The following is a 14,209-nucleotide window of genomic DNA, read 5'->3' on the forward strand; positions in this document are numbered from 1 at the left end:
GCCATTAGGAAGTAGCAACCCTCTGATCTGATATGGCTGGTGGCTGTGCTGGTTTCTCAGAAATTGACCACTCACGCGTCAGTGTTGGAGACGCTCATCGTCCGCTGGATTGCCTGCCCTCTGCGGTACAATCATTCAAATTCCAAAAGACTATTAATCCCAGAGGCGAATTAAGTGTTCAATTTTCAACGCAACAATAGAATAACTGTAGTCAGAATCTCATGTTCATCATTTTCAGTGTGGTTAAATATGCTTATGGCTGTGGACAGGAAGGACCTCCTGGAGCCTTCTAGGTTACAGAAGTTGTGAAGATGCTCTGTTGCTGCATGACTCATGAAGAGGACGCTCAGGGCTGCGCGTGAACTATCATCACCAGCGGTTCCACCGCAGTCGCCAGAACAGGACCAGATTCTTTTTATCGGGTTGTTGGTCACTGTCCCTGATGATGCTACCCCAACAGCTGATGACCTAAGAGATCACACTCGCCACAAAGGACTTGCTGAAGATGTGCAGCATGTTGCTGCAGGTCTACTCTGATTCCTAATTGGAGATTGCATCACTGGTATTTTTATTGATCTTTTACATATTTTAACAAACCCACAACAGAAAACCCCACCCACCCCACTACACCGAATCCAACTCACAAAGACTTCTTAAGACCAGGTTTCATAACATCTAACCTAAACACACAAAACAATCCACAAAAGAACATAAGAGAAACGATCACCTGTTTGTAAGTTAACTTACACATCACTTTTCCTTTTCTACCCGTGGTTAGTGTTTTTTCTCTTTTTGTCCAAATCCCTCCTAGATGAGGATGCACCTCCTCTGTAGTTCTGCTTAGTCATGCTCAGGAATGGTGTGCATTAGTGGTTTGGAGCAGGGCGGTGACTGAAGGCTGCATGTGATTGGCTGGGCGAAGGGAGGCGGGCTATTTTCAGTTAAACATCTGGAGTTGTTTTACTCCACTCAGTCTTTCACAAACTTGGTGAAGCTGATGAAGAGCAAAGACAATAAAATGTCCTTCATTGAAGTGGATGCAGATTGTGATTTCTCTTTCCAGAACCTTCCTTATGGAGTTTTCTCCACGGCTAATAATGTAAGTGTTTCTATTTTTCACAAATAGAGAATCTGAGGGACCAAAGTTCAAAGTTCATGATCCTGATTATTGGCTTTTCGCTTTGTTTTGATAAAGATGTGAGTTGATGGGTGAAAGATGCATAAAAGAGGCTACACAATTAAAGATGCAATAAAAACATCTGTCAGCGACAGATGTTGAGGTGCTGCAGGAAGGCTGAAGGTCTGAGACCTTCCTCACCTGATGACCCCTGCAGCTCCCTATCAGCCTGAAGTACATACATGTTAAGAGTTCACTGAAATGGTAAAACGTCACTTATCGGTGACCAGAGAGAGATCCAAAAACATCTGCATGTTTCATTTGAAGCTCACACCAGAAACTTGTCCCGAGTCACGGAGACCAACCTCAAATGCTTTCATCTGTAAACGCTGCCCAGGTTGACCTGCATGACATGATTCTGTCCCACCTCACAGTGTGTCAGTGACTGGTGTGTTGTAAAGCACCTTGGGGGGTTATACTCTAGAAGATGGTTAGGGTTCGGCACAAAGCATTCGCTAAAATGAATGGAAGTCAATGACGGTCTACACAACGAATGCTAGATTAGTGTGTGTGTGTGTGTGTGTGTGTGTGTGTGTGTGTGTGTGTGTGTGTGTGTGTGTGTGTGTGTGTGTGTGTGTGTGTGTGTGTGTGCATCGGTTGTGTATTTACTCAGTAGTTACATTACCAGTCCACTAGTAGCACCACTCTGGTGTTGCTCCCACTGAGAGGCACCGAGCGGGGGTGGCCATACCAATTGCCCCCCATCTTGATGCCTGTATGTTGGGGTTTACCACGATGAATAAGAGGGTAACTACCCTCCGTCTACCTGTGGGGGGACAGGCCCTGACTGTGGTTTGTGCTTATGCACCAGTCAGCACTTCAGACTACCCACATTTTTGAGACCTTTGAGCAGGGGGCTAGAGAAACACCCTCGTTGTGCTGGGGCCCTTTAATGCTCATGTGAGCAACGACATTGAGAGCTGAAGAGGTGTGTTTGGGATTAACGGCTCCTCTGTTCTGAATTCGAGGGGTGTTTTGCGTGTGGGGCAACAGTGGCACAGGAGTTAAGTGCTCGCCCTGTAATCGGAAGGTTTTAGGTTCGAGCCCAGCTCAGTCTGTTGCTGTGTCCTTGGGAAAGACCCCTTGCCTGATGGTGGTGGTCGGAGGGACCATGGCCCCTGTGTACGGCAGACTCACCTCAGTCAGTGTGCCCCAGTGCAGCTGTGGCTGTAATGTAGCTCATCACATGTGTGTGCGAATGGGTGAATGACTGATTGTGTTATAAAGCACCGTTGAGGGTTCCAGGACTCTAGAAGGCACTATATGAAATACAGACCATTTACATTTGGATTGTTCATAATGAACACCGTGTTCAAGCATAAAGTTGTCCAAAGGCTCTTTGGACCTTCTGCAGTGCTTCTGAATAACTTTCAAATTATTTTGAATAAATGAAATCTTTATTTCAAACATAATAATAATAATAATAATAATAATAATAATAATAATAATAATAATAATAACATGTGAGAAAAAAATTCACCCCCCTCAGAGTTGTCATGAGTATAAACTAGATAATTTAGACAAAAAACATGTTTTGGTACCAGGCTGTAAACATGTTTATTTCTGCTGTGAAATCGGCATTTTTAACATGGGAGTCAATGAGGATTTGCTCGCTTCTGGCACCAGCCCCCAGCGGATGAGGGTGGAACTGCAATTTTTCTTACTTCCGGGATGGGACCATTTTTAGAGCGGCATTGTGGGGGCTTGGTTTTTAGTAGCATTTCTGTTGCTGATAATCTAGTAATGGTTAAATAAATAAAATCCTTTAAAATGACACTAGAAGAGGCACAAGCCTGATGGAGGACTTACATTTACTAACTTGGGTCAGACCCAACCACAGAAGAGCTGAAGCTGGGTGGTAAACACACACAGGTAGTTCTGATAACACCTGAGCTCCATGACATCTGAGACTGATGCATCAGTGTTACAGCAGGACTGAAGACATGATCAGAAACAGGTTACAGCTGGATGATCTAGGAAGGTAGAAGATCAGGACGTCTGAGCGGTGAACAGGTGAGCGTAGGAAATAAACGATAGATACAGAGCTTCTTGTTTTAATGGGCTTTCACTGGCGCTAGCACCTTTGTAAACACCAATGCTCCCCTTTTATTGGTGCATCTATGAGGTTAGAGGTCAACATACATGTCCTTCATTGGTTACCTAATTATGATGTCATTCTCAGTTCCTCTTTTTTCCTTTTCACATTAAAAGCATATTTACACACATTCAACATACATGTCCTTCATTGGTCATCTAATTATGATGTCATCCTCACTTCCTCTTTTGTCCTTTTCACAATAAAAGCATATTTACACACATTCTTATTTACAGTTATATACATACACATATGCAACATACAACAGGGCACATTGTACTGATGCTTAACAGCAGACCTTTGGGATGTCCCGCTGTCACGCGAATGTAACAGAGATGAAAATGTGAATTTCACCAAAAGTGATGTGCAGTGATTGTTTGCAGTTTTGGAGCCGCCTACTGGTGGTTAGGCACAACTGCATGCAACGGGTCCTTCAGGCGCATTCACGGCCCTTCCCACCAAAGTAGTAATGAAAGCTGGTGGAGGTAGGTGTACTATGAAGCCGCTTGTCATGGTGTAGGAGGTGGAGACGGCAGACCATGTGTGGATGAGCTGAGCAGTAGGTAAAAATGCAGGCTTCAGTAAAAGTAAAAATGGTTTAATGGCAGGATGGGATGAACAGGAACACCAACAAACAACAACAATGAACTGACAGAGGACAGGGGCAAAACAGGTGGTATAAATACAGAGGGCTAATTAGGGAAACATGGGCAGGTAAACGAGGGACAGGTGAGAACAATAAGGGTAATCATGGCAGGAGAGGAACACAGTCAGGCGGGCAGGGGCAGATCGTGACAGTACCCCCCCTTAAGGGCGGATACCTGACACCCACAAGGCTATACAACAGGAGACGGGGACTCGAAGACTTGACAGGAGAAGGGGACCGGACGGGGACTCAAAGACTTGACAGGAGACGGGGACTCAAAGACTTGACAGGAGACGGGGACTCAAAGACTTGACAGGAGACGGGGACTCAAAGACTTTACATGACAGGGACCGAACGGGACGTGAAGACTTGACTTGGCTGGACGTGAAGACTTGACTTGGCTGGACGTGAAGACTTGACTTGGCTGGACGTGAAGACTTGACTTGGCTGGACGTGAAGACTTGACTTGGCTGGACGTGAGCAGGCGTGGAACCCAGGCAGAGAACTGCAGGAGCAGGCGTGGGACCCAGGCAGAGAACTGTAGGGGCAGGCGTGGGACCCAGCAGGGGCTGCAGCAGTAGGCGTGGGACCCAGGCAGAGAACTGCAGGAGCAGGCGTGGGACCCAGCAGAGGCTGCAGCAGCGTGAGACCTGCAGGCATAAGCCCCACAGCATGGACCAGGAAGTGGGCAATCTGCAGAAGCGACGCCAGAAAACCAGGATCGGCGGGAGGCACTCGACAGCCGGTCAGAGCAGGTGCACAGCACGATTAGCTGGATCTCAGGAAGAGGCTTGGGTGCAGGGAAGCAGGAGAAGAGCGGGGAGACCAGCCCTACCACCCCGGAGAACGATGGCGTGCGTAGGGGGTGTAACTCCATTAAAGCTCCAGGATCCGCAGCTTCCATGAAAAAAAAAACAGGACGGGGGCAGAAAGCAGGAGAGGAGAAGGGCTCGACCACCACAGGAAACGAACTGGATGCGCCGAAAACCCACCCAGAGGCTTGACCACCCCGGAGAACAGGTAGGATGCGCCAACACCCTGGGCCAGAATCTCCTTCTGCTAAAGGGAAAAAAAAAGTAAAAATAAATCTTCCAGGGAGATGTAGACGTGCTCACCACGGGTCCAGGTTGGCCAGTTCATTCTGTCATGGTGTAGGAGGTGGAGACGGCGGACCATGTGTGGATGAGCTGAGCAGGAGGTAAAAATGCAGGCTTCAGTAAAAGTAAAAATGGTTTAATGGCAGGATGGGATGAACAGGAACACCAACAAACAACAACAATGAACTGACAGAGGACAGGGGCAAAACAGGTGGTATAAATACAGAGGGCTAATTAGGGAAACATGGGCAGGTAAACGAGGGACAGGTGAGAACAATAAGGGTAATCATGGCAGGAGAGGAACACAGTCAGGCGGGCAGGGGCAGATCGTGACACCGCTCTGCACTTAAAGTCATTTTAACCTTTAGTTAATATATCAATAGGACTTGTTACCGATATTTAAGTGTTGTTAGAGCATATTTTGAAAAATGTTAGCTGTGTTTGCATTAAATTAATAACTTTATAGATGGAGATTGAGGTGCGTGGGTTCCATCTAGGTTGTGCTGCCTGTAGCCTGCGAAATAGAGATCAGCCTAGAGCCCCACTAAAGCCTATTGTGGTCTCGTATCCTCTGGAGGTTGTGGCCCTGGACTACCTCACATTAGGGAGGCCCACAGACCGATATTAGAACATTTTGGTTATGACTGATCTTTTCACACACTATGCATGGGCAGTTCCCACTAAAGATCGGACCGCACAGATGACAGTACATGCCCTATGGACTCGTGATCCAGCCTTTTGGCTGTCCTGCCAGGCTACTTTCAGATAGAGGGGCTAGTTTAGAGTCTACACTAATGTATCAGTTATGCAGGTGTCATGGCATCACAAAGAGTAAAACCACACCATATCATCCTGCTGGAAATGGAGGGGTTGAACGACTGAACCAGACACTACTGCATATGTTGCATTCACTTGAGGCAGAGAGACAGCAGAGGTGGCCAGAACTCCTCCCCGAGCTGTTGCAGGCATACAATAACACAGTTCACAGCGCCACAGGGTACGCTCCATCATACCTAATGTTTGGGCGGCATTTGAGACAGCCAGTGGATGTCAACCTAGGAGTGGAACAGGGATCACTTTGTAATGATCTTGGAGGATGGGTTAGAGACCACCACCAAAAATTATCTTTTGCTTATGAAACAGCAAGGAAAAATGGCGGCTGCTGTCAACCAAAACAAGAAGGTCTATGACAAAAGGGCACAGGCTCTGCCATTAGCACCAGGAGAGAGGGGTTGGATTAGGGACAGGAACAGGCAGGGGCAAGGAAAGTTGCACCCAGGTTGGGCCTCAGAACCACATGTTGTAGTGGATAGAGTTGGGGATACAGGTGTGGTGTATAAAGTGCAGCCAGAGAAAAGGGGAAGAGAGAGTCTTTTACCGAAATGCATTATAGTTATGCACCTCCCCAGCAGTGGACAGTATCCAACTGATAGATGAGGTAGGCCCGGGGGTTGAGACGGTAATTGAGCCTCCATTCTATTGTGTTATGCCCAACGTGCCTATTTTGCAGCCTGAAGGACTGCCAGAACTTTGGCGTTCCGCAAGGTCTAACCTTGGTCAGCCACCAGCCCGTTATCGGCCACTGGAGTGATGTATCAGGGACTATCACAGTTAAAATATGGGGGGATGTCACACAGTGGAATGTGTGTTTTCTGTTGATTTAAATTCTTTTATTAATTGTTGGAATTTCTTAAACAGTTTTGTGTTATTGCATGATTTTGTCGTGTGTTGTTGGTTTTATGTGCCTGTTTAGTTTAGATTGTTTTGCCACTGTTGACATGACAGTCACCTGAAGAGGTGGGCGTGACTGGGAGAGCGCACCGGGTGCGCATAGTTAGCAGGCTGATAAAGGGAAGAAGCTGCAGAACTGCGAGGAGAGAGGAAAAACAGGCCAAAGAAACAAGAAGGCAGAGGGACTGGACTAATAGGTGGACGTAGCACAGAACGCGTTGGATCGCAGGAGGACCGGTTCATCCCTGGCGCGCAGCGACGAGTGGGAGCTACGCCTTTGAATGACAGCAGGGCAGAGGTTGGACCTCTGCCTGCATCCGTGAGTGAACGGCTTCCTCTGTTGTATGCTGGGTGACGCGCCGTATGGGCCGATCCTACAAGAAAGAGTTTGCACTGCGTCACAGACAAAAGTTCTGCCCCAGTGTTCTGTCCTTGTCAGGGAGGAGCGGCGAGAGTCCCCGGGAGATCACGCCTGAGACGAGTGCTTGCTGAGAGCGAGACCAGAGACTGCTGGAGTCGGACGCTGAAGCCGGGACGCCACCTTTCCCATCCTGGAAATTCCCTCCACGTGACGTTGTGGATCTGGGAGGAGCCCAACTATCTTTTGGGGTCTTTTTGAAGAACATGTTTTAAACTGCTTTTATGGACTCAAACTTTTTAGTGGTAGATTTTTAGACGGGGGCTTTTATTTAGTTAAGAAAAGAGGTCGCAGACAAACTTCTGCTCTCTGGTGTCTCTGTCCCTCTGGTTTTGCACCCTCGCTCTCCACCTGTGGCGTTGTGAATCCCTGTGTGACGCTGGAGCTGCAGAGCTCCAGCGTTGCCTAGGTTACATATATATGCCTGATGGTGTAGCTGCCAGCTGAGCAGCTGATGGCGATGACCCTTAATCGGCTCACAGAATTTATATAAGCCACACCCTTCCAGAGAAAACTGCTTGGGTTAATTTGTTTGTAGAGAAGATAACACGGTTTGAAGTATTGAAATTATGTCTTTAGCCTAAATTCACCTCAGCTGTACATTGCCGACTGCATCCCCATGTAAGTTTTGCTGTATTGACGCTTTTGTTTGGGTTATTAGTTTGACACTCTATAGTCATTGTTTGTTTTTCTTGTTCTTGTCCATCCCCTAGTCTACAGATAAAGCAGCTTTGAGGAACTATTGTTTTGTTTAGCACCCTTGGCCAGCGGAGCAAGGTAAATGTGAGAATATGATCTATTTCTGTTATGACATCGAAGTTGTGTTCACCTTTTATTTATGCTTTGTATATCTCTAAACAGTTTTCACGGTGCAACTCATGGAGTGAAGTCCAAGGAAATGGACCAGAGAAACTAAAAGTTTATGCACCCGTCGAGGCTCTCCATTCTTTTCTTCATGGTGCCAGGGGCAGCTACAGTGAAAACTTGACCAGTGGCCAGTGGAAAGCCTACCATCATCCAGCTTCTGGGAGGACCTGTTGACACAGCAGCTTGAGGCGGATGCAGCTTGGTGCAGAATCACCATAATTGCCCCTCTTTTCTTCCTCCTTAAAGGCTTCACAAACTGAGTAAAGGAGTTTTGTCCTTTACTCAGTCCAACTCCAGGCTTGGAGTTGGAGTTTAAACCAAAGGTAAAGGTTTTCTGATTGAGGAAGATGGACAAACAACCTCTCAGAACAAGCTCAAGAGAACACGAGCTAACTGAAGAGGGTAAAGAAATGCAAGAGCAACAAAATAAGATGTTTCATAAAGCCTTTTGAGGCATATGACACTCGGGAGAGAGTTTGCTAGAGAAACAAGGACACGGCTAAAAACTTTCTGTACAACTGAAGAGCTTGATGAACTGAGAATAATGTCAAAACTAAACGAACTCTAGTGCACAACACATAAGTCTCTTTGTCAAGGCAATGCCACTAATTCAGATGTTGTCAAAAAATGGATGCTTGTATTGCTTTGTCTGCAGAAACATGTGATTTGATAAGCAAACGTTTAGAGAAAGTGGGTACAGTCTTTAACAACCACCTAGAGAAGGAAGTGTGAGAATGGCATTAAGTAAAAATGAGTATGGCTCTATTCTTGGGACAACAGAAACAGGAACTGTGGTCTCAGACCGTAAGGAAAGCAGAGTAACTTGTGCAACCTCTGGCTCAAAATACTCTAACCCAGGGGTCGGCAACCCGCGGCTCTTTCATCCATCTGATGCGGCTCCCTAGACTCTGCTTGTAAACTAATTAAGGATTATTTAATTACAATGTATTTTATTCATGTTTTCATCTGTAGCCAATTCTAAATTGCGTCACCAGGTCACCTGCTTGTGCGTAATCAAATGTCTCTGAGCTTTCTGAGCTGAAGAGGAGATTCTGGACTGTTCCTCAGACAGGCTCATGGATGCAGTGTTGGAGACAGGAACAAGCGCTATTCAGCCGAAGATTCATAATCAGGGAACATTTTTTAAAAGTCAGGTCTCTGAGAGACTGGGTTTAGAAAACACAGAATCTGGTTCTGTGATGCGTTCCAAGCCCCCGATCTATCTTCAGCTCGCTGTCCACGTTACGCGCGCTGACAGTGAGCTGTGCTGAGCTCAGTGTCCATCTCAGATGTTCTGATGGGAATCTTTTCCTGATTGATGTAGCTACCTCCACGATGTGCGTTAAAATGTCAGCGCATCTGCAGGCTTGAGATTTCTCCGTCAAAATAAATACGGGAAACATCGGGTCAGTGCGAATCCTGTCATTTAACCATTTTACCTTCTAGTGAAGATAGTTGCAAACAGAAACATTAAACCTGATTAACACCAGAGCCACGCACACTGCGCCGTTATCTTCATCAGTGTAAACGATGGAAAAAACTAATAGCCTTTTCTTGCCTTTTCAGCAATGTTTAATGCAAAGTTTAGTTCAGTACAAAGTTGAATTACAACAGTCCAACGAGACAGAGCCTGGATTTGTATTCTGAACAGTTATGTGTGATGCCTCAAAAAGCGTCACCTGCTCAACTATTAAAACCACTAGCAGGGTGAAAAAAATCAAAATATTGTAGCACAGACGGGCTACAACTTTTGGATCAATTTTAAACAAACTGTTTTATTAATTATCTTCTGTTGAAAGACAACTTTGAGGTACATGAGCGACTAGTATTGGTTGCTGTCGCTGTCACCTGTTGTGATCGGTTAAAGCAGCTCTCTGCTGTCAGAGGGTAGGCCCCGCCCACAACGCTGCGGCTGCTGCGGCTCCCAGTGTTTCCTTTAAGCTGGGCGTACACTGTGCGACTTTTTCACTCGTAGCTCTCAGCTTCAGCTCAAACTGTACGACTTCCTCGCAGGGCAGATCTCACGAGTCATGCGCTCACACTGCACGACCCAGTTCTCGGATGCGACCTGACTGCTCACACTGTACGTCTGGTAGCAACACGTCGGACCTAAAAATATGCTAAAAATAGCAGTTTTTCCTCAACACGTCAGACTTTTTTTGTCTTGTTTTGCCTGTTGTCCTTCGGGAGTGCTGCAGGGGGACACACAGGGATTTATGGGGGTTGGATGAGGAAAACGAAATAAAGTAAATCTGTGTTTTGTGATCAGTTTAATTTGACATGAACACGACAAACACGCTTTCTTGACAATCTTTGTGAGTAAAAAAAACATGTAGAAATTAAAACGAACAACGCGTGTTATTAGGGAAATAGCGGGCGAGCGGTGTTGATGCAGGATTGCGCCGTGAGCGGTTCTGATACATTTTGGGTCGCAGCTGATTGCAGCGCTGCTTCAACAGTGCAATACCCTCACAAGGGACGAGCAAAATATTAAACACGCCAGAAGTCTGTGTGAGCTCACGATTGCTGATCGGTAGCTGGTCACGTGGTTTTAATCGCCTCTCGTAACCTCCTGTACACTACACGATGCTCGGCGCAAAACTCGCCCCGATCTCGTGGATTCTCGCAGGAGTGGAAAATCGGCTCAAAAAAGTGAAAAAGTTGCACAGTGTACGCCCGGCTTTACTGTGGGAAATGGGTAATAATGGCTCTTTGATGGGGAAAGGTTGCCGACCCCTGATCTAGAGGGTTTGAGAAGACTTGAGATTCTTGGTGTGATTTAAAGTTTATATGTGAATTTCGGCTCCGTTCAAGAAACGTCGGCCGTCAACAAAGTAGGCAGACTTTCCTTCTTCACGTCAGGGGTGGAGCTTCAGGGCAGCGAGCCCCCGGCCAGGGCTTGGGAGGGGCCCGCCCCTGCAATCAGGCAGACGAGAGGGAACGGCGCCTCTTAACGCAAATGATGGACAAGCACTTCCATAACTTGTGTTCAGAGGAAAATGAGCTTCGTTCTTAAGAATTCCTCTCATGCATTTATTTAGGGTTTATTTAGGCTGCCCCAGTCCAGATCGAGTCATGGTTCCTAAAATCTTGCAACCAACTGACTTTAGTGATGTAGTAGGTAGGGTTAGGGTTGGCTAGGTTTGGATGGCGTTATTGGTAGGAGGAAAGTCCTCTGCCATCTGCTGTTCGTCCGATTTTATTTTTAGATAGTTTGGTTACTAGCTAGCACGCTAGCCACTAGTTGTTAGCTCGAGGTGCGTAACCTCTCCTGAACAGATTTTGACATGTTCTTGTTCCTTATAGTGCCTTGCACACTAACCACACTAATCTTCAAAGAAGCTTGGAAGCAGGATAAACGTCAAAAAGGCACTGAAGATATGACTTATTATCATCTAGTGTTGAGAGCTCGTAAGAATCCGCCTCGTCACGCTGCCATCTTGGCCCTCCTCTCAGACGGAGAACACCGGTCTGAACCCTGAAACTCCAGAGCAGAAAATAAGTCCCACTCCAGCCCTGACCTCAAACACGACTCCAGCATGACTCCAGTAGCCGAACAGGTTTCTAAGAACGGAACACTGAAGGTCTCCACGGTACTGGAGGGCGTTTTGCTCTGAATCTGGGTCGTGGTCGCTGTGACTTTGGTGGTTTCTGTGGTTCTGATTGGGTTCTACGTAGTTAAACGTCAGAAATGGACACAGCCCCCTGCTGCTCCTGCAGAGGACACGACCTGATGTTAAAACAGGACCAGAAACACAGAGGAACCGGTGATCAGGAAGTCAACTGGATCAAAGATTCCGATCAGAACCTCAGAACCCAGAAACCCAGTTTTACACGAGGAAACAGCGCCATACTGGTGGCTGGTTTATGTTCAGTCAGAGCGGCTCGATGCCAACAAAAACAAGTAGAACCGCCTCTTAGAACATCTGTTACTGTTATTATTATGCTGACAGAATAAGAAAAAATTATATTTTATTGCTGCTTATTTAACAAATACATCTGATTAATGTCAGATTGGCTGAAATTGCCAATTGTTAAATGAAAAATACAAATGTTTATTTTGTAAACTTTGTTTTATTCAGTACAAGTCAAAGGTTTGAACACGCTTTCACATTCAATGTGCTGTCTTTATTACCTTGACCGTTTACATTGGGAGATTCTCACTGAAGGCATCAAACCTATGATGTGGAGTTTAAAGGTGAAATAACTGAAAACGTGTTTTATTTTCCATTTTCTCCAGAAAAGCCACCCTTTGCTCTGATTACTGCTTTGCACGCTCTTGATGAGTTTCTCACCTGAAATGGGTTTCCAACAGTCTTGAAGGACCCTCCTCCCAACCCCAGAGATGCAGGTGTCTGGTTTGAACAGGTGAGCATCACAGTATATCAGAGTGGAGCAAACTGAGCTTGAGATATTGTGGGTGTTATGCACTTTTTCTGCTCCAAAGCATTAAAGTTAATAGGTGAGATTTTACATTTTCATTTAAGAGAATTACTGTTTTTTATTTTTGTTGTTGGCCTCTGAAGAAAGATTTAACCCGCTTTAAAACAGGAACTGGAAAGATAAACGGAGAAGGAAGTGACGCGCCACCATCAGCGTCAGCCTGAAGAAGCCGGCAGCCGTCGGCGAAACGTAGCGTCAACAACATGTAACAAAACCGTCTCTGTGTTTTAAAAAAGAACGACAACATGGAATTAGAAATAACGCACAGCAAGAACACACCTAAGAGGATCTGGAAAGATTAGTGTGTGTGTTCTGACCATACGTGTGTGTGTGTGTGTGTTCTGACCATGTGTGTGTGTGTGTGTGTGTTCTGACCATACGCGTGTGTGTGTGTGTTCTGACCATGTGTGTGTGTGTGTGTGTGTGTGTGTGTGTGTGTGTGTGTGTGTGTGTGTGTGTGTGTGTGTGTGTTCTGACCATGTGTGTGTGTGTTCTGACCGTGTATGTGTGTTTGTTCTGACCGTGTATGTGTGTTTGTTCTGACCGTGTATGTGTGTGTGTGTGTGTGTGTTCTGACCATACGCGTGTGTGTGTGTGTTCTGACCATATGTGTGTGTGTGTGTGTGTGTGTGTGTGTGTGTGTGTGTGTGTTCTGACCGTGTATGTGTGTGTGTGTGTGTGTGTTCTGACCGTGTGTGTGTGTGTGTGTGTGTTCTAACCGTGTGTATGTGTGTGTGTTCTGACCGTGTGTGTGTGTTCTGACCGTGTGTGTGTGTGTTCTGACAGTTTGTGTTCACTAAGGCTGGAGACTGAACAGTGATGCAAAGGGGCTAGTCTCTCTAGAGAAGACCACAGCAACCTCCCTGAGCAGAACCCAGTATCCATCACTGTGGCAGACATCCAACAAAGAGCCTCAGGTCTGAAGAACTGGACAGCTCCAGGACCTGACATGACACGCCTACTGGCTTAAGAAGCTCACTGCACTCCATGAGTGCCTGGCAGCACAAATGATGCAGCTGCTAAAGGATGGGACTCACTCTGAATGGCTAACTGACTTGGCTAATACCAAGGAGACGCCCTGTCCCCACTGCTGTTCTGCAGAGGTCAGATCCCCGTCTACCAGATATTCCACAAGACTGGCCATGGATAGCGCCTCCTCTACATGGAAGACCTCGATCTCACCCTCCACATAGCGGAGGTCTAATCTTCAGGTGTTTGAATCATGCTTAGTCCGACCGCCTACCTGAGACCATGTTGTCATGGAGACCCTAACAGGGGCTAATGAACCAGACTACACAGCTTCCAGGACGATGGAGGTCCTCAAACCCTCCCACCACGATAAGGTGGCGATTCTGCGGGAGGGATGGTTTTTTTTTTTTGGCTTTTTAATGTCAATTTATTTATTTATTTATTTTAATTTTTGTGTGTATATTTTATATGTATATATTTGTATTCTATTTTATTTGATTTGATAGAAAAATATAAATTTTACAAAAATATTTTTTTGTTGTTGTTCTTGCTTCTATTTTTCTACTTGCTTGTGAAATCTACACAGCTTCTCAGTTCTAAGTCACCAAGTGGGCCTACACTTATAGACATATAGAGTATGTGTACATCTACTTTCTACTAGAGATTTTGTTGTTTTTACTTCCTAAGTGAAAAAAAGTTCATTTTCTTCTGAACCCCCCCCCCCTCTTGTTCATTCCCTTCAGGTATTTTCCAGATGTGGCTGACA

General features: G+C 46.0%; 1 long non-coding RNA gene across 1 annotated transcript; it reads left to right on the forward strand.

The window, feature by feature from the left end:
• The first annotated feature begins 1,105 nt into the window (after nucleotides 1-1,105).
• LOC129153217 (uncharacterized) lies at nucleotides 1,106-13,973 on the forward strand. Its single transcript, XR_011521482.1, has 4 exons — nucleotides 1,106-7,785; nucleotides 7,878-7,941; nucleotides 8,026-12,399; nucleotides 12,583-13,973. It is a non-coding gene; the product is annotated as an uncharacterized lncRNA (long non-coding RNA).
• The last annotated feature ends 236 nt before the right edge of the window (nucleotides 13,974-14,209 follow it).

Source organism: Nothobranchius furzeri, chromosome 9 (genome assembly GCF_043380555.1).
Source record: "Nothobranchius furzeri strain GRZ-AD chromosome 9, NfurGRZ-RIMD1, whole genome shotgun sequence".
Taxonomy (NCBI): domain Eukaryota; kingdom Metazoa; phylum Chordata; class Actinopteri; order Cyprinodontiformes; family Nothobranchiidae; genus Nothobranchius; species Nothobranchius furzeri.